The following is a 22,310-nucleotide window of genomic DNA, read 5'->3' as shown; positions in this document are numbered from 1 at the left end:
TAGTTATAGAGAGGATGTGACCCTTAATGACACATGTACCAGACAGCGACCACCCATGTATTTACTGTAGGCCGGACACATGTATGTATCACTCACAGTAACATAGTAGATGTGTTGGAGAAATGACGCTTATTAATGTCACACGATCCAGACACCTGTTGATTAAGTTAAGCCATTTAAGTTTAAAAGTAAAAGAGTGTCGACAGAAATACAATTATATTCAGTGTAGTTAAAACAATTAGTTGCCATTCCAGTGATTTAATGTTTCTTATAGCATTTAGGGGGAATAGTTATGTAGGTATATACTTCTAAAATTATAGTAGTTTTATATTGAAAGAAGTTTGTTTTATATCTGACGGTAGGAAGGATCACCTGAAGATTAGACACCCCAGCTTATTTCACCTGATGAATAAACACGCTAATGTTATCTACTTAGGTTAGGTTAGTATTAGGTTAGGTGAGGTGAGGTTAAGTTAAGCTAGGCTAGGTTAGGTTAGGTTAGGTTAGGTTAGGTGAGGTGAGGTGAGGTTAGGTGAGGTGAGGTGAGGTTAGGTTAGGCTAGGCTAGGCTAGGTTAGTGTTAGGGTGTTTAATCATTAGAGGAATTTATTTAGTGTGTCTAATCATCAAACGATTAGGCAGGACTACAGGTTATATTAAGGAATATTATGATTAAATATTATCCTTCAAATTTAAGCTTGCTTCATGTGAATAATACAGCGTTAATACATTATCGTATGTTTTATAAGATACAACGTTGATCACACCCTCGTAGCCAACACAGTACAGTCGTGATGGGAGGGCAGAACACCTCACTGTATAGGGCTCACGTCTCTCACCACATCTGTTTAATCGGTGTAGTTGTGATAGTATTCTATAATTACAAGATGTTAATGTCAGCTCGTATGTAAGACTGGAGTGCACGAATCTCCTTAATTATTATTATGGATTATTTTTCGACTGTTGTCTCAGTATCTTTGGTTTACAAAAACTAGTTTTAAGATTTGGGGAAGGGAGGGTTCTGTCGTCGAGGTCATCATATATAACACGTGAAACATACCATTATTCCAAGACTCTCACCTGGGTACAAATCCTCCCCCAGGTATTAATATACGAGTGTAATAACTCTCTGAGTAGGTTACAGGTCAGATGAACCCATGTCCTAATAGGCTCCAACCTAACCTATAGTAAAAATAAACTAACCTAACCTAACCTATTCTAACCCTCGGTGTCGGGTGCCCTTAAGAACAGTTCCCATTAGGATTTAGACGCATCAGTACCATGATATACTTGACCGATCACTGGTAGTCCTCAAACTCCCCATTATGTACAGTACTTTACCGTCAATTCTGTCTGCCATCTCTCTCCATATCGCTGTCCAGTGTCATTATTTAAGGCTCTCACCCCCCCCGACGCAGCAGACCGGAGAGGCAACAGGTGAGAAGAGAGAATATCCCTCTTATTAGACTGTTATTTACCTGTGAAGTGCTGACAATATACTCTGGTCTATATATGCCAGCGGGGTAAACTTATTGAAGCGGCTGTGACCGACTTTTTAACAACTGTACTTCATATTAATATACCTGTAATTAAAAGGTAATTTGAATAGTTTTGTTACTTCAGGTTATACTGTGTTAAAGAGGTGAATAGAATAATTATTTGCCAAGGGGGAAGTAATTACTGTATATGCGTAAGGTAATTTAAACTTTATAAAAGGCATTTGCCACGTCTCAGCCGCCTGTGTTATTTTTAATGTAATGTTATAAGGCCGTAGAGTATAAAGCACTGGGTCAAGTTTCTATACAGGATAGCAACTTCTATCTCTCTATAATGATATATTTACTTACAGAATACTCACCAATGACGCACATCTGACCACTTAGACTCACTGTGATTAAAGATTTTTTCAGCCAAATTCCACTTCACTTTAAACCCTGGAATCTTGCTACACCTGGATCTATTTTTTGCTTTTGTTTAGGAAAAAATTGCAACAAAAACTCACCAATCGATAATATTTGTTTTGTAGGTTATAATTTTTTTTTTTACTTTTTTTGTATTGTAATAAAGTTTCATTCATATTTTTCTTGATTAATTTAGAGAATAAATGAATGTGTGATGAGGAAAATTTCACTGATTTTCTCCAATTTAGGATGTATATGTAATTTATTTATTAATGTTTATGTATTTTCAAGAGTATTTTATTTATTAACAGAAACAAAAAATCTACGAATACAAAATATGAGTAAAAAAAATCATCAAAAACCCAATATATCAAATACTTTTAAAAGATTTATTCCTGTATTATTGTGAAGATTTATTCCTTGATTGCATTAATTTATTTTGAGATTTGTTCCTTTAATAAGTTGATCATTTTGTTCACAGATCAACCCCCAGAGGCCGTCAAGAGGAAGGGATCCAGTCTGAAGGTAAACGATATTGAGACAGTTTATTTGATATCTTATATTGACTTACCCTAGGATTATTATTATTATTATTATTATTATTATTATTATTATTATTATTATTATTATTATTATTATTATTATTATTATTATTATTATTATTATTATTATTATTATTATTATCCTATCGTTTTCAACCTAACCTAACCTAACCCAACCCAGTCTTTTGGTTTTTCATTCGATATAGAGGAACCACACTTAGGATTTTCTTATATTATTGTGCAACTTTGTAACGAAAGAAACTCGTGTGTTTTCTGTCCGTAAAAAAAGTAGACATTTATGGATGTATTGGGAAATCTCTGTATTAAAGGGAAAATCAGAGGAAATCTTTGGGTGATACTAATATTGTTAATAAATTGTGAAGGGAACACAAAGTAGGTTGTCGGCTATTTCACCATGAAGTAAATTCCAACACATGGATTCTCAAAGGTCCTTACGATAATTTTTTTCTCGTAAGTGATATGAAATATTTATATAGCGAACTTTATTGTAAAACCGTAGCACTGATATAACGTTGAAAATGGCAACCAAACTACACTGAGACTCGACCATGACCAGTTTGTGTAGAATCTTAGAAAAGGAATTAGACTCAGGACTTTTAACTTAGTAGTGTGTTAATTAATATAATGTGGTATTTAAACCCCTCCCTTTTCCAACCTGAACATGTAAGTGGTATTGTAATGTTTTTGTTTCCATGTCTGTCTGTCAATCTGTTTGTGTAATATCTCTGTGGGTGTGTGTTTATCAGTCTCTTTATTATTTAATTACTTTATTATGTCTCAGGGGGCGACAAGCTTAGTCATAAGACCAGGCTGGCTTATACTGTATACACTGGCACTCGTGTCTCGCGGAACACTCTATGACTTGTGATATGGAGACATTTGTGGTCAGTCTCTTTAATGATGTGTGTGTGTGTGTGTGTGTGTGTGTGTGTGTGTGTGTGTGTGTTAGTCTCTGTAATGTTTGTGTGCGCGTGTCTGTGTTATATCTGTGTGTGTACGTGTGTGTCTGTCAATCTCTGTAACGTTTGTGTGTGCGTGTCTGTGTAACATTTGTATGTGCGTGTGTGTATATCTGTGTGTGTACGTGTGTGTCTGTCAATCTCTGTAACGTTTGTGTGTGCGTGTCTGTGTAACATTTGTATGTGCGTGTGTCTGTCAGTCTCTGTAATGTTTGTGCGTGTGTCTGTGTAACATTTGCGTGTATGTGTCTGTCTGTCTGTCTCTGAACAATATAACCCCAAAAGGATTCAACTTGTATTAGTCAGCTTGGTGAGTGATTTGGTTGGTGGTGTGAGAAATAATTGGATTAATGCATGAGCCGACAGATCAGAGGTTGGGTTAGGTTACATTAGGTTAGGTATCTCTTTATGCTTCGGCGAACTCTATGAATACCACCCCCGACTGAATAACTGATTGACTTGACTGACTGACTGACGGGAAGAACATTTTATCATGTCTGCATTAAATAGTTAGACGATGAAACTGTTCTCACTATTAACCAGTTGCTAGCACTAGTAGATGGCAAATTGTTGAAAGAATTTTGGTTGAGTAATTTGTCCGAGGAAATTAGTAAAAGTTATCAGACCTTAAAAGTTTTTGTTGAATGTCCTCAGATTTTTTTTTGGGGGGGGGGAAGGAAGCATGTTGTATTATTGTCTGAAGTCGTTATAGATTTTATCAGTTGCAAAAGAATATTTATGCCTAAGAAAAGCGAATACTCTAGCTTAAAATTATTGATAGTAATAATATTTATAATAGATAGATAGATAAAAAAACATCATTATCATCAACAGTAAGAGATTAATTACAAACACACCTGAACGACGAAGAGTGCGAGGAGATATGATAGAAGTATTTAAGTGGGTGAAAGGAATCAATAAAGGGGATATAGATAGAGTTCTTATAATATCCGAGCAGGATAGGACTCGGAGCAACGGATTCAAGTTGGATAAGTTTAGGTTTAGGAGGGAGATAGGAAGAAACTGGTTCACAAATAGGGTGGTGGACGAGTGGAACAAGCTTAGCAACTTTGTAGTAAGTGCGGGAACTCTGGAAAGTTTTAAAAGGAGGCTAGATAGATTCATGGATGATAGAGAGTGGTAGTAACTCTCGACAGGAGCTGCCATGCACAGGCCAATCGGCCTATTGCAGACTCCTTATTTTCTTATGTTCTTATGAGCAATAGGGGTTGGGTGTAAACGCGACTGCCCAGTATGGGTCAATAGGCCCGCTGCAGTTTCCTCCATTCTTATGTTCTTATGTTAACGCTGCAGGTAAACAACAGGTGGTCACTTTAGACACACACCTGCTATGGTCCAGCACTCAGGACTTGGCTGGCTCCCTCGTGTGATGTGATGGATGCTAGCAGCCACACGTTACCTGTCCTTCTCCTACCAGCCATTAAGGGAATCACACACTGTAAATAATTTTAAGTGAATGTTTTGTGTGTGTGTGTGTGTGTGTGTGTGTGGAGCGGGTAAGGGTGTTGTTTTTGTTGATGTTGTTTGGTTAGTGTTGTTTTTTTTGTGGTTGTTTTGGTCAAGTTGTTGTTTATTTTATTTATTTTTTTTGTCGTGGTTAGAATTTTTGCTATTTATTTTTTTCGTTGTTGTGGTCGATTATTATTATTATTATTATTATTATTATTATTATTATTATTATTATTATTATTATTATTATTATTATTAAAGTCCAAAACAAATCAATGCAAAATCTGAACAGAGGAAACTAATCACAAGAAAACAATCACTCAGCCAGATAAAATGTTGTCATCCAAACAGAACCTGAATAACAATCACCAATATTATCCTCTAACACAATCCTGACACACACACACACAGCCTTTCTTGTTATCCACTTTGCATCATCTACCACTATCCTTCACCCTCTTTTCGCTCCCTTTCCCTTCCTTTATCACCTCTTTCTCTCTCCCTTAACATCATTGTATCATGTCTAAGAACGGGCGAGTCATTATTATTCCCAGCGGTTGTGATTTAATCTGGGCTGAAGAATTGGACTGTTTGTACTCGAGCTTAGACACGGGGTGGGAAAAAAAATAGAGAGAGCTGTCGTGTCTAGAATAATGAAATGGGATAAACGAAGAACCTGTGTGTGTGATTTATTTGGATAATAACTTTAAAGGATAATGTGTACAAAGGAATACATTTAACCAGAAGACAATACGTTGATTTTTTTTAACTAATTTATTTCATGATTTAGATTTATATTCATCTATTTAGTTGTGTTGATTAGTTATTTGTTCTATTTATGTTTGTTTTTTTATATGAAGTCGGAAAGTTTGAGTTTATTTACTTGCATATGTAGATGGAGATGGATTTTCATGTGTGTGTGTGTGTGTGTGTGTGTGTGTGTGTGTGTGTGTGTGTGTGTGTGTGTGTGTGTGTGTGTGTGTTCAGATGCCTCTCGACCTTTTAATAACTAGACCCCTGAGAGCAGTATTTTAAATCTTATGAACAGGATGTGACCTCGACGAAACCACGCACTGGCCCACCATCACAACCACGCACTACTCCCACCACCACAACCACGCACTACCCCCACCACCACAACCATGGTATGTAACATCAACTACAGCTAAAATATTTAACATCAACCATAACAGCGACACATAAATCCACATAAAACTACGTTAGAACATAACTACAACCCCGCTATCTCCACAACCTCTCTATCAACCCCAACCCCACCATGACTACAACCACTTCCACAACCTCAATCACTCTGGCATTCACGCCCGCAAATAACAACATAACCACGCCCACATCCACAAACATAACCACGCCCATATCCACAAACATAACCACGCCCACATCCACCAACATAAAGTACGCCTACATTCACCAACATAACCACGCGCCCACATTCACCAACATAACCACGCGCCCACATTCACCAACATAACCACGCCCACTGCCACCAACATAACCACGCCCACAGCTTAAGTTGCCCTTCCCAAACAACTTACCCGGATGCATCGCTAACCCAAGGCCCCTCCTCCTGTGCTCTTCTCCTCCCCCTCACAGCTGCCTGAGGGCGACGCCGAAGAAGGAGTGTGCAACACATGTCGACACAGGAGGGAAGCTTCACCTCCACTCCAACACCCCCTCCTCCCCAACCCCCTCCTCTCCACCCCCCACTCCTTCTCTCTACCACCCCTTCTAGTCCTCCTCTGCCCTGGGGTTTTGGCACGATTTGGGGCTAGTTTGGCGTCGGGGTTGTGTGGTGGTGGTAGACTGTGAAGTGAAATTGTGTTGGTGGTGATAATGGTGGTGAACTGTGTCATCAAATAGTGTGTGTGGTGATCTGTCTTAAAGAAAAAGTTTGTGGTGGTGGGCGGTGATGATAAGTTGTGTTGTTATTGTGGGCTGTGTTAGTAGTATGTAGTGGTGGACTGTGGTGGTGGGTTGTGGTAGCGGGTTGTGGTAGTGGTCTGTGGTGGTGGGTTAAAGTGGTGGGCTGTGTTAGTAGTATGTAGTGGTGGGCTGTGGTAGTGGTCTGTAATAGTGGGTTAAGGTGGTGGGCTGTGTTAGTAGTGTCTAGTGTTGGGCTGCGTCAGTAGTGTCTAGTGGTGGGTTGTGGTGGTGGGCTGTTGTGAAATAGTGTGGTGGTGGCAGCGGGCTAGCTATGGTGGTGGGTTATAATGGCAGCCTATATGTGGTGGTTTGTGCTGTTTGTGATGGGAGTACTGTGGTGAGTTATGTAGTGTGAAGGTATGTTGTGGTCGAGTCTGTGGTGCAGTGTTATGTGGTGGTGGTGTTCTTTTAGTGGTTAGTGTGGTGGAAGGTTGTGTGGTAGAGCGCTGTGTAGTGAGAGGTTATGGGTGTATTGTGGTAGTGTAGTGGCCGGTAGTGTTATAGTGTGTGGGGGGAGGGGGGGCACATTTGGTCAGGTATCAGGTGTATATACTCAGGCAGCTCCTTGCGTCACAGCTCTCGACGTGAACAACAAGCATATCTATATTCGGGCTAAAGATATGTGTACGCAAAATATTTACTTGTGTACACATCGGGTCGCTGTGCATATAAACCCTATGTGTACGTATTCCAACTCGAGAAGTGACTATGCTTAAAGGAAGTCTTTATATATGTGTGTGTGTGTGTGTGTGTGTGGTGCCATGTCCTGTAATTTATTAACTAAAATATCGCTCTATATTGTCTCCATGTTCTAGCGAGGCCGTGAAAGAGGACCTTAAAGGCTCCTCTATGTTATATTTTCATGGTTGTGTTTGTGTGTGTAAGGGGGGGGGGGCGACGGGTATACTCGTATATACCCCGAGTATGTTTTCTGCTTACACTTTTGTTACCTTAATAAATTGTACTTGATCTGGTGTGTGTTTAACGTTGCTTACCTGTAACACATGACTCTCAGATTTTGTGACGTTCGCTCTCAGGGGAGGTTTTTTGTGTCTTGTCTGTATAATGAATCTCGCCCAAACTTAACCTCAGAGACCTTTTACTGGGTCATGTTGTCAGTTTCTTATCACCAGGATAACAGTGTGTTATTAATATCTTATATACCGGCGTCTTTATATATATATATATATATATATATATATATATATATATATATATATATATATATATATATATATATATACACACACACACACTCGAAGTGTAAGTGTGCCTTTAAGAACGATAATTTGGCCGTTTTCAGGATGACGGTTTAATCCTTTTCGGAGGATGTTTTAACCTTTGGGAATGAAGATTTAACTCTTGAGGAAGATGGTTTTTCCTTCAAGGATTAAGGTTTCACGCTATGAGTACTGTGGTTTAAGTTTTGAGGACGATGAGTTGACCCATTGAGGACGAAGCTTTAATCTTTCAAGGAGCGTGTTTTCAACCATAGTCCTTAAAGTGTCCATAATTCAGAATCACAGTGCTGGGTGGTCAGAATCACAGTGCTGGGTGGTCAGAATCACAGTGCTGGGTGGTCAGAATCACAGTGCTGGGTGGGGTTAAGCTCTGCCAAACAAAAACAAACAAATAAACGAACACAAACAGATGTAAGCCCATCCAGTTAACATCATCACTCACATGTAAAATCTTTTAACATAATTGTATATAGAACATTTTTCATATCAATAGCTACTTTAAATGCAGGTTGTGGACAGTGTCGCCGGCGGAGGCTAACAAGGCAGCGGCGACCCGGACTTTGATACAGCGGAGAACCGACTAGCCTTGACTCCTGCAGTAAACCAGACGTTAGATAGAGAGATCCCACCCCCACCACTCCACACCACACCCCGCCACACACCACACCCCCTGCCCACCCACCACACCCCACCCTGCCCACCACACCCCACCACACCACACCACCCCACCACACCACACCCCACCCCCACACACCACACCCCACCCCACCACACCCACCCACCCCACCCCACAACCACACCCACCCGCCCCACTCACCCCACCCACCCCACCCCTGCCCCCACCCCACCCCACCCACCCACCCCACCCCACCCCTGCCCACCCCACCACACCCCACCCAACCCAAGCCACCCCCACCCACTCTTTGGTATAAGCTCCATGACCGGTCTCAATTATTGTGATCCTTGGCACCCAGTAAGATCCGCGTTGGTCTTAATATGGAGGGGGGCAGGGGGAGGACAGGCCTGTGACATGAGTGTAGTTGTGGTGGTCTCAATATGGTGGTCTGAAACACGAGTAGCTCCGGTCTGTTGGTCTTAATTTTCATTGATCTATGAGGTGAATGTAGTCCAAATTGGTGTCCCGAGTAGGTTAGGTCCTGATGTGAATGTCTGTACCTCGACAAGGGTCCGAGCTGGTCTTTTATCTGTTGGTCCGGTACTGGTCTGTGTCTTGTGGTTCTGGGACATAAGGTGATGGTGTTGTCATAGTGGATCCTTTGATTAGTAAGGTCCAGACCGACATCATGGTGCTTGAAGGAACTTTGATCCTAACTCATTATCGTCTCAGAAACACGTAATATCGTAGCTCGTCTTTATTTAATGCTCCTACCGCTAGTACTAATTGCTGGCTGGTCAGATGGAGGTCTCTAACCCTGGCGAAGTTCTGATTGGTTATATTATGGTCTCTGACATGTAAACACTCCTTATAGTGGTCTCGAGACACAGAAATAAATGAGGTCTTGATCTGCTGAATCTCTTCGTAGTCATGGTCTTGGGGTGAGTAACGTCCAGCTGGTAGAGGATACAGGGGCATATTATATCCCCTGGCCAACACAACCCTGCCCGAGATATCTCATACGTCAAGGTAGAGCTGAACAACATCACAACCTTCACGACTGTCAATACCATGTACAAATAAGTATTCCTGGTCAAAATTTCATCACCCGACTCATTATTCACCGTCTAAATGTCAAAAATAAAATAACAAGCAGATGATTTTTTTTCCTCTCTCTCTCTGCCTGGTGGAAAATCCATTAAATAATCCCGTCAACTTCTTGGGGGGAGCCGCCACGCAAAACCCCCATCCCACTCTTTGGTATATTTGCGTCTTCACCAGTGCGGTCACGGGCTCAAATAAATTTCACCAGGTCCTGTGTCTGGGTATTGTTCAACCAATTTTCCGATCAGGGGGTGAATTTTTTTTTTCGTCTTCCTTCACCTCCTCTTTCTTCTTGGTGGGTGTGCACGAAGGCCTCACCCTCAGCCGTCTCCTCCTGAGGACTAATTGCCATGCGCTGTTCTTGCTTCATACTTGTTAGCTTCTGCCCCTGATAATGGATGTTCCCCACCTAACTTTTAATGAGTGTACCTATCATCAATAACCCCAGTCATCATTTTTCTACGATTGAGGAGATAAACCCTCCTCCTCCAACCTCCTCCTCACCCGTTACCTCCAACCTCCTCTCTCATTCCTACTCCCTCACCCCTTCTTCCTTACTCCTCCTCATCCCCATCCTCCTCAACCTCCTCCCTCATCCCTCCCTCAGCACTCCTCACCCTCCTCCTCACACCCCCTCACCCTCTCCTCCTCAGCACTCCCTCACCCTCTCCTCCTCTCACTCCTCACCCCTCTCCTCATCACTCCCTCACCCCCTCCTCCCTCATCACTCCCTCACCCTCTCCTCCCTCATCACTCCCTCACCCCCTCCTCCCTCAGCACCCCTCTCACTCGTTCTGGTGCGGAGTTTATCGGTGCCATCTGTAAAAGTGGTTGTTACATTTCTACGATGAACAGCGTTGATAGCCACATGTATGCATATATAGTTTATTCTTTCTCTTCTTTATTCTCTATTTACAACCTTCCCTTTGGAGTCCTTTATCTTATTCTCTCTCTCGTATCTCGAATTAAGCTATAATATATCGCGTTTAATTGTTGGGGGAAATATTATCCTCACGTTCAGCTGAATCATCCAGGCTCGAATATCCACTCAGGCGGTGGTGGGCACTGGGCCAGGCGGGACATATTGGTTCTTAGTCGAGTTTGCGCAAGAGTGGACAAGGTCAGCGCATGCGCACTCCTCGCCACCGAAAGAGGGAAAAAATAGCTTCTTAATTAGTCCCCAGCAACAGGGTTTATAATATCTGCCTGAAGGAGTAAACTGCCTCAAGGAGAACACCTGAAGGAGACCACCTGAAAGAGAACACCTGAAAGAGAACACCTGAAGAAGAACACCTGAAGGAGGAGACCACCTGAAAGAGAACACCTGAAAGAGAACACCTGAAGGAGGAGACCACCTGAAAGAGAACACCTGAAAGAGAACACCTGAAGGAGGAGACCACCTGAAAGAGAACACCTGAAAGAAAACACCTGAAGGAGGAGACCACCTGAAAGGAGAACCTGAAAGAAAACACCTGAAGGAGGAGACCACCTGAAAGAGAACACCTGAAAGAGAACACCTGAAGGAGACCACCTGGGGGAGGAGACCACCTGCAGGAGGAGACCACCTAAAGGAGGAGAACACCTGATGGAGGAGACTGCCTGGTACCTGAAGGAGTGGCCTGCCTCAAGGAGACCACCTGCAGGAGGAGACCACCTGAAGGAGGAGACCACCTGAAGGACACCACCTGAAGGAGGAGAACACCTGAATGGGGAGACTGCCTGGTACCTGAAGGAGTAGACTGCCTCAAGGAGACCACCTGAAGGAGACCACCTGAAGGAGGAAACCACCTGAAGGAAGAGACCACCTAAAGGAGACCACCTGAAGGAGGAGAACACCTGAAAGAGGGAAACACACTTGAAAATATTTACCAGGTAAAAATTAATTCCCAGAACGGTGCAGAGATATTAAGTGATAGATAACAAGATAGATCAATAGATAACTAGAAGAGGAAAGGGGGGTGTGTGGATGACGGATGAAGAGAGAACAGTGGATGAAGAGGAAGGTAAGGTTAGAGGTGATGGATGAAAGGCTGGTGTAAATATAATATAGAAAAATAATTATATGAACGGATAGATGAATGGTCTCTCCCGCTGAGGTATAATTAGGAACACTATTACCAGGTTGGGGGGTGGTGTGTGTGTGTGTGTGTGTGTGTGTGTGTGTGTGTGTGTGTGTGTGTGTGTCTGGGTATTATTATTATTGTTATTATTATGGTTGTTATTGTTTTTGTTATTGTTGTTGTTGTTATTGTTGTTCATGATGATATGATGATGGTAGTTAATTGAGCTAGTCACGGGGATCATTATTTAAGACTGATGGTTAATGTTGCTTGTGATGTTTGGTGTAGTGGTTGTGGTGGTAGTAGTAGTGGTTGTGGTGGTAGTAGTGGTTATGGTAGTATTGGTGATGGTAATAATGATGATGTTAGTGGTGATGGTAGTAGTAATGGTGGTAGTGGTGATGGTAGTAGTAATGGTGGTAGTGGTGATGGTAATAATGATGATGTTAGTGGTGATGGTAGTAGTAATGGTGGTAGTGGTGATGGTAGTAGTAATGGTGGTAGTAGTGGTTGTGGTGGTAGTAGTGGTTGTGGTGGTAGTAGTGGTTGTGGTGGTAGTAGTGGTAATGGTAGTATTGGTGATGGTAATAATGATGATGTTAGTGGTGATGGTAGTAGTAATGGTGGTAGTAGTGATGGTAGTAGTAATGGTGGTAGTGGTGATGGTAGTAATGATGATGGTAGTGGTGATGGTAGTAGTAATGGTGGTAGTGGTGATGGTGGTAGTGATGATGGTTGTAGAAGCTTTTTGATGAATTCACTTCAGTAGTAGGTAGCTACCAAACAAGGAGGTACTACTGCCTGAGAAGATATTGGAAGCATAATGTGTTGTCTAATGGTAGGCCCTGCTGCCATATGGCATCACGAAAATTGTGACCAAGTCCCAGGTTGCTGATCTGACTTCCTGCTTCATTTACACGCAATTGCAGGGTCTCAATTGTTTCCCTTACCATTGACAACACAACATACATATATTGTTTCTCACTTTTGATCTTTTTTTGCATTTTTGTATTTATAGTTCTTTATTATTAATATTATTATTATTACAGTTACTGTATTATTATCATCATTATTTTATTATTTAATTTTTGTTTGTTTTATCATAAAATTTATTTATTAAGAATTATTATGACTATTATTTATTTTTATTATTATTATTATTATTATTATTATTATTATTATTATTATTATTATTATTATTATTACATTTTCGCCCCCCAGGCCCCGATGTGGGTCAGTGACCTGTGTCCGGGTGGGCTAATCCCCATAAAAAAAAGATTCTTTCCTGTTATTTACAAAGAAGTGGAGGATCACGTGAAGATTAGACACCCCAGCTTATTTCACCTTAAAATTACCCACCCAAATGCTAACCCAACCTAACCTAACCCCGACTGAAAAAAACAAGTGTTTAATCAGCAGGTGAAATGAGCTAAGTTGGGTGACAGTCTTCAGGTGATCCGGAATGGAATAAAGAGATGGGGACAACACCTGCCACCACCATCACCCTGCCACCACCATCACCCTGCCACCACCATCATCCTGCCACCACCATCACCCCTGCCACCACCATCACCCTGCCACCACCATCATCCTGCCACCACCATCATCCTGCCACCACCATCATCCTGCCACCACCATCATCCTGCCACCATCACCTGCCACCACCATCACCCTGGCACCACCATCCTGCCACCACCATCACCCCTGCCACCACCACCATCATCCTGCCACCACCATCACCTTGCCACCACCATCACCACTATTACACCACAAACACCACTACCACTACCACAACCACAACCATCATCCCCTTTACCACAACCACCACAACCTCTACCACAAACACCACAAAACCACAACGTCTACCACAAACACCACCACCTCATCGACCACTATCACAACCACAATCACCACAAACACAACCACTCTCACCACCATTTCTACCACAAACACCACAACCTCTACCACAAACACCACTACCACAACTACCACTCTCACTACCACCAAAACTACCACAAACACCACAACCTCTACCACAAACATCACTACCACAACCACCTCTGCCACCACAACCACCACTACCACCACAACCACCACTACCACCACCACCACTACCACAACCACCACTACAACCACCACCACCACAACTACCACAACCACCACTACCACCACAAACCTCACTCATATTACCAGACGGATTCCTTGTCTCACTAAACACTCGATGAAACTTTATTGTGTGAGCGGGTGTGTCCAAACACTTAGCCCTTGAGTGTAAACAATGAGTGGCCGCCACCAGGATATCGCTTGAGTGCATCTATTGAGAGTTACCGCGTGAGTGTCTTGTTTGGTATGAGTGTGTCTGTCCCTCCTGCTGAGTGTGTTGTGTTGAGTGACGGGTGTGGTGTGGTGAGTGACGGGTGTGATGTGTTGAGTGACGGGTGTGGTGTGTTGAGTGACGGATGTGTTGTGTTGAGTGACAGGTGTGGTGTGTTGAGTGACAGGTGTGGTGTGTTGAGTGACGGATGTGTTGTTTTGAGTGACGGGTGACGGGTGTGGTGTGTTAAGTGACGGATGTGGAGTGTTGAGTGGACGGATGTGGTGTGTTGAGTGACAGGTGTGGTGTGTTGAGTGACGGATGTGTTGTGTTGAGTTACATGTGTGTTTATTGACTGATGCTTGAAAGTTAAAGTTTGAACACATAAAACATTAGTCACCTCAACTAACCTAACCTAACCTAACCACATGATAAATAAAACAAATGAGAATATATGTTTATTTGCATGATAAGGACTATAGGCCATATAATGTAAAAAAAAAAAAAAGAACTTTGGATTATGGATTGATGAAAAGATAGTTACATAGGTTAGGTTAGGTTAGTTTGGGTTAGTTTAGGTTAGGTTAGGTTTAGGTTAGCTTATGTTAAGTTAGGTAAGGTATTGTAGGTTATATTACGAGTATATCATGTTGGGTCATCATCATTATTATTATATCGGGAAACGAGTGACAAAAGCTCACTCTTATTATTATCATTATCGCCCAAGGATACAACGAGCTGAAAATCGTCTCACAAACAGTATTCAAATTAGAGAGACAAAAAGTTCAGTGTTTATTATTATTCTAGAACAATATTTCATCGAGGTCAGTGTATAATAAGTTAAAGAAGGAGTCAGCGAACGGTCTGGTTCTTATACCTGGTGATAAATTACGGCTGTTGACCAGGTGAGCGGAGGTGTTCTGGGACCGTCATATCAGGTGCGGCCACTCAGGCAATATTTCAAGGGTGAAGTCTGGACGGTGTGGCAAAAGGTGACACTACCACCTCCACTTTGTCAGACATTCTGGTGTTAAAAATGGCAATATTTTATGTGCATTAGACATTACGGCGTAGAATGGTAATATTTCATACTTGTTTTATAGATGTTATGGCTTAAAATGGTAATATTTCACGTTGGTTGGACAATACGACGCAAAATAAAAGTCTCGTAATTTAAGTTCGTCACCTGTATTATGTTATTAAACTGCAATATTTTCACCAACCTTTGTCGTAGTGGCGTGACAGGAAGTTTAATTCACCTCTTCTAATAAAGAATAACAATAAATCATTTTTTTTACATCGTTTATCATCCAATAGCAGCAGTGTATCCTTAGTTGCTATATGTCCTCAGGTTTACAATTCTATAACAATACGTTTTTACCATCGCAGAAACGTGTTGACAAGAATCCTCCCAGAAGTTGTAAATTTATGAGTTCTATTGTATTGTTTAAATGTTGAGTTCGGGACCGTCTTGTTTACTAACCCAGGTATTGTGTGAGAGGAAGTTAAGGATGTGAGACGTTAAAGTGTAGTGTTGATAACGTCAGTGAGGATAAAAAGTATATATAGCATTGATCAGTAAAACAGTTTGTAGTTAATATGAGGCAGACTTTCCTGTGGTAAATTTATATATCTTGTAAATATCTTGTAAATAAGTGGGATGTTTCTGTGTGGAATTTACATAACTTGGAAATTGGTGTAATAATAATAATAATAATAATAATAATAATAATAATAATAATAATAATAATAATAATAATAAACGGTTTATTAATAGAGTTGCAGTCGGTGGCAGAAAATATACAGACTTACATTTGTTTTAGACATAATGATATAATATGCATTGAATACATTTACAGGGCTGTACAGTACATAAATCAGGAGTTGTTTATTATTTTAACAATAGATGGGATGGTGCTGTTCTTATATCTATCGGTGATGGCTCTTATGGGCTGAATTTTGTTGTAGTGGCGGACTGCGCGAGTTGGGTGGGGGGCTGCAGGTGGCAGGTGGCGGCGATGACGAGGGTGGTGCAGCAGTCCACTGCCAAACCTTTCCAGTGCTTGGTGGTGGAGGTCACTGAGGGATGGCATTTCCAGGGTGGAGAGAGCGTTGTTGTAGCCGGAGTATTCTGCGCCGACCATGATTCTGCAGGCCCTTTTCTGTACCTTCTCTAGCTGACGTTGTTGGGTGGAGTTGAGAGAAGACGACCAGACTGTGTGTGTGTGTGTGTGTGTATGTGTGTGTGTGTGTGTAATATCAGCTTATAACTCTTTAACTCTTCAATATCATTCAGGTTGAAATAATTTTCATTTCTTGAGTCTAGAGTCATGAAATCAGATCATAATTTGCATATTAAATTTTACTCTGAGTCCCTGGAGAGAGAGAGAGAGAGAGAGAGAGAGAGAGAGAGAGAGAGAGAGAGAGCAGAAAACATTTAAAAGAGTTGAGGGCCACACGGCCATCAACCCCGAGACACGAGGATGACATTTTGATTGACTGATAAATAGAAGGAAACTCAATATCCCTCTCAGCTGTCGCCATCTTGTTAAGTTCTGTTTTCTTTTCTGGTTAATCGTGTTTTTGTTTGGTCGGTGCAAATGTTCCTTTCACAAATAATCTACAGGAATTTTTTTTTTATTTGATATCATTTGGTTCTTTGTATTTACTTATTTATTCACATTACGTTACTTTTTCTTTTTTTTACTTATAATTATAAAGGTTTATTCAGAGTAAATATTATAGTACAAACAACTTAGAAATTAAATTACTCTTTTTGTGATGTTTTCTTGCTGGTAATGTGTGTCAATTATTTTTTTTTCTAACACTATTTTGCATTTTGTCAATAACCCAGCGGAGGAAACCAATCTGACACACACACACACACACACACACACACACACACACACACACACACACACACACACACACACACAGGGTGATGAGAGTGCTGGTTGGTTAAGATAAGAGTGATATAAATCCTAGAATTAGCGTAATGAGTGAGTACTCAACGAGGTAATGATTATTTATTGTGGGTATAATCACTGTCCTTATCAGAAGATATATCGTTGTGACGTATGGCTCTTATCCCCCTCCTTCCTCTCTTCCTTCTTCCCGTCCTCCTCTCTTCCCTCTTCCCATTTCCATCTCCCCCCCATTCCCCTTACGTCTCCTCCCCTAGCTTTCCTCTTCCCATTCTCCCACTTACCCTCCACCCCTGCACCTTTTCCCTTCCCTTTTCCTTCCCAAACCTCCCCCTCCTCCCTCTCCCTATCTTTCTTCCTTCCTTTCTTCCTCCCTTCTTCTTCCTTCCATTAGCCTCCTCTTCTCCTCTTTTCCCCACAATTCCCTTCCTTTTCCCCCTACCCCCTTCCCCTCTTCCTTCCCTCTCCCCTTCTTCCTTCCGTTTCGCCTCCTTCTCTTCTCCTCGTCCCTCCCTCCTCCCCCCTCCAGGACTAGTACATGGTGTTATAGATTATGTTTATATCCACATTAATTACCTTCCTATAAATAATTATGATGTCTGCCGAGTGTTCTGTTTGTATACGTAAATTCCTCATCCACGTGCAGAATTTTTGTCAATTCGACGTCAAACTTGTATTTTTTTTTGTACTTTTGCTAAATCTAGTCAGTTATGTTTGCATTACCTTAACTAAAGCGTTGGGTTTTCTTTATTTGTAGTTTTCTCACGTTATTTTAAGGTTTAAGACGATAACTAAAGTCTTTACTCTTCTTTAGTGAACATGAAGAGCTGTTGTGTGTTGCTTTAGCGCCCCCCTGGCCAGTAAAGGCAACACGAACTCAGGTTTACTAGGGCCTTACTTCACCACCTTTGACCAATGGATTGTAAAGAAACAAGAGTTAAAAGGCGAGGTTACCTGAAGTCACCTTTGCTATGCAGATTTACACCTGCGCGCCGGGGCCACTCTTGTCCTGTACACAGGCGCCGAGTCTGGCCTTGTTGTGCTTTATTAAACACTATGAGTGGCTAGTAGCGACTCCGACTGAATAACTGAATGTATAATGGACTGGAGAAGAAACATTATTAGGCCTTGTTTTTACGTCTTCACTATGAGGCAGATATTTTATTTTTACAAATTTCTTCATCATGTAAGTAATTGCTCACCGGTGTCATTACTTTATTTCCAAACGAATCTTTTGGTTAATTAGAGAAGAAGTTACGTTTCCTTTGTCCAATTAGCATGAACATTTTTTCTCTTGCATAATGAATTTTTATCTGGTTATTTATACATTCATTATCATCAATCTTCTTACTAAGAGCTTGGGGGCGACTGTGTAAGGTAAGGATGATAAAAGCCTGACTGTACTGGGCTGATGACCTATAAGCATGACACGACAGTTGACCAGAGACCACTATTTTTCGAGGGGGGGTGATTTGCTGCAGTGAACTCAGTAGAATTAGTATTGTACACCTCAGTGAAAACATTTGATTATTAATGTAGCTTGGTATGTTGTGAGGGTGCGACGGCCGAGTGGTTACAGCTCTTGCCTCCGGTTCTAAGCGATCGTTGGTTCATACCTGGGGCACTCTCAGTTCACCTACCTGTAAATGGGTAACTAACTTTACTGGTTAGGGGAAGTGTGATAGCTCTGACCTCTCGCTTTTTAATGATCACAACAATACGTTTCTAATAATCAATAAATTAGAAATGTTGCCTTTCTTGTCACCTTTTTTATACATAAGTAATGAAGTTGTGCATAACTTTACAGTCTTTCAAAATACCTACAGAGAGTTTATCCCCAACCGCCCTGTAGCGGCTTCATGCACGTAGTTGACCGCTCGTTATTTGAACACCCAGTTATGTAGAGCGAGCTGAGGACAGTGTGTGACGTAGATTTCACACAGGAAGGGAAAAAGAACTAAGGAAAGGAAGAGAACAATTTTCTAATATCAAGTTCTATTTTTCCGTGATACTGAGAACCCGGATTTTTTGTCTTTCTTATTACTATAATGAGGCAGTTGGGTGAGTGTCAGCCACCTCCAGCCGTGCGGTGTGTTGTCTAGTATGATAAACCTCACCATTGGGAGTTTCTGAATCACCAAGTGGCTGATAATGTAGATTATTTCAGATAATCACTGGCGATGTTAATTTTTTTTAGACGTGTGAACTTATTAATCTGGAATATGGGTTAGGTTGCGTTACGTTAAGTTAGATTAGCTTAGTCCCAAGGTGCGGGACAGTCCCAGGCTGCGGAACAGTCCCAGGGTGCGGAACAGTCCCAGGGTGCGGAACAGCCCCAGGGTGCGGAACAGTCCCAGGGTGCGGAACAGTCCCAGGGTGTGGGACAGTTTCAGGATGTGGGACAGTTTCTGGGTGTGGGACCGTCGCAGGGTGTAGGACTGTCCCAGAGTGCGGGACCGTCCCAGGGTGCAGGGTGGTCCCAGGAGGAGCACAAAAGCTGGGTCACCTTGGCAGCGGCGCCCTCAACTCCGTAGCTAACTCTTATAAATGGAGACAGGGATATAAATGTTAGCCCTCGAGTGTATGTTGTCACTTGAGGGTTTCCCGCCAAGGCCAGAGCTGCTACTTGAGACTCTGCTCACCAAGATAATGTTGTTGATTAAGACTACATTGTCTAGACGAAGACTTCTTATTTAAACTCAACACTTTTTCTTTTGTTTTTGTTTATTTCTTATATTTATTAACTACCGCTTAATGTATAATCCACAAACAGTAATTTGGGGCCATATATAAATGTGCTATATGAGAACAAATTAAATCTGCCATGAATTTTTATTTTTTAGTTTAGCATATTTTTTTTTTCACTCCATTTGTCGTTGTCAGTTACAGTTTGTGAGATAAAACTATAAGTGTGTGTGTGTGTGTGTGTGTGTGTGTGTGTGTGTGTGTGTGTGTGTGTGTGTGTGTGTGTCCTACTGCGTAATATGATCCTTTACTCCAACTCTTATGGATCTCTTTATCAGTTACGCTCTGAAAGATATTCGTAAACAAAACATTATGAATTTCAACGGTAGCTACTTTGATTCTTCATATATTATTATTATTTTGTTTGTTGTTGTTTTTGTTACATTGGAAGTGGCAATATTAGTGTTTCAAATATGTACACACACACACACACACACACACACACACGCACACACACCATACCTTAATGCCGAATATTAACGAATAATATAACAGTCTCCATAATTTATATACAGGGTGGAACAAAAGTGACTCTACAGTTGCACATTTCTATTAATAAAAGGAAACTCATGTAGTGAAGGAAGACTCAATGTAAATGAGAATATACAGTAAATTATTATTATTATTATTATTATTATTATTATTATTATTATTATTATTATTATTATTATTGTTATTATTATTATTATTATTATTATTATTATTATTATTATTATTATTATTATTATTATATAGAACACATTCTCTCTTTCTCTCTCTCTCTCAGTATCTGTCACAGGAGCCAATAGTGTTACAGGAAGCCATGTCGTAACGCTAATGGTGGTGTTGCTCCAGGTTGTACGCTGATACCTGCTTTGTTTATTAATACGGGTTGGTCTCTCTCTTGGCACTACTGCTACTTGAGTGTGTGTGTGTGTGGTACTTGAGTGTGTGTCTGGTATTTTGAGTGTGTGTGTGTGTGTGTGTGGTACTTGAGTGTGTATGTGGTACTTGAGTGCAGTGTGTGTGGTACTTGAGTGTGTGTGTGTGTGTGTGTGGTACTTGAGTGTGTGTTTGGTACTTGAGTGTGTGACTCGTGCTTGAGTGTGTGTCTGGTACTTGAGTGTGTGTCTGGTACTTGAGTGTGTGTGGTACTTGAGTGTGTGTGTGTGTGTGTGAGTGTTTGGTACTTGAGTGTGTGTCTAATACTTGAGTGTGTCTGCTAACACTCCTAGAATACGTCTTTGAATTCTAGTATTATCAGTCAGTGAACATTAGGAGTACTGTCAATATGGCTTTTTATGCTGACAACACATGTGCGTGTGTGTGTGTGTGTGTGCGTGTGTGCGTGCCAGTCCGTCCGTCTGTCCGTCAGATGTTGATACTTAATATGGCTCTTGAGTAGCTACCATAAACGTGCCAGTCCGTCCGTCTGTCCGTCAGATGTTGATACTTAATATGGCTCTTGAGTAGCTACCATAAACGTCACTTTGGCAGTTCATGAATATTTTCACCCTAATTGGTGGCTGTTGTGGCACGTATTGCTACTTCAACCTTCATAAATCATGCAAATAGTGGTGCCTCAACTAGCTGTATAGTGTCACTTCGTTATTCACCATTTTATCTTACGCTATCATGTTTAATAGATTATCATTCAATCTTTATTTCTGAAGCTAATGTGTGTGTCTCGTTCGTGATCACTTATGTTTGTGTAAAGTTTTGGTCATAATTTGTAGGAATAATTATTGTAGCTTTGTTACCTGTGGGATAATTAATGGATTGACACCTTTGTTACCTGTTAATTAAGTAGTTAGTTTAGTGTCACCTTTTGTTTATCCGTTAAGTAAGCAGGTGGCTAGATGTAACCCCATGTTTATATCCATCATCCCTCACACTCCGACGACTTGACTCTCTCACAACCTCGACACATAAATTCATCTGTTTACATTGATGGCCTCATAACTTGCTCGCCACACCTGTCTTCTCTCTTAGATAAATAGTTAAGTATATAAATATAATCAACATTTATCCGGGTTTTTTCTTGTCTGTGTCCTTATAGAATGATGTGTTCAGTGATAATGATATCTTTGACACGTGGGGATATAAAGTTCGCCATTGTGGTTTTTTTTGTAACACTCTTGGTCACTAATGTCACTTTATTGACCCTGAAATGTGTAGTTAGTTAGATTATACACTAATTGTATCGTCTTGCTAAGGTAAATCTTCATCTATGGATAATTTACTGTATAGTGACAATGTAAACTATGCCAAAAGTGTTTAAATATTTTTTTTATTCCTAATTTGTTGGGTCATTGGTATATCCTCGTATCCTCTTGAATTAATAGTTAGTAAAATATAATCCAATTTTATCCTTCTGGTTTATTCAGAGCCAATGAGAACCTCGGTACAAGTGGACGCCAAGTTGTGTATTGGTAGTGCTGGGAGTTTAGTGTTTTTGGTGCCTGTCATGGGAGTTTCCGAAAGATTGAAG

This window comes from Homarus americanus, unplaced genomic scaffold (genome assembly GCF_018991925.1).
Source record: "Homarus americanus isolate GMGI-L3 unplaced genomic scaffold, GMGI_Hamer_2.0 scaffold57965, whole genome shotgun sequence".
NCBI classification, from domain to species: domain Eukaryota; kingdom Metazoa; phylum Arthropoda; class Malacostraca; order Decapoda; family Nephropidae; genus Homarus; species Homarus americanus.
The sequence above is the reverse complement of the archived record's forward strand: the minus strand, read 5'-3'. Positions refer to the sequence as shown.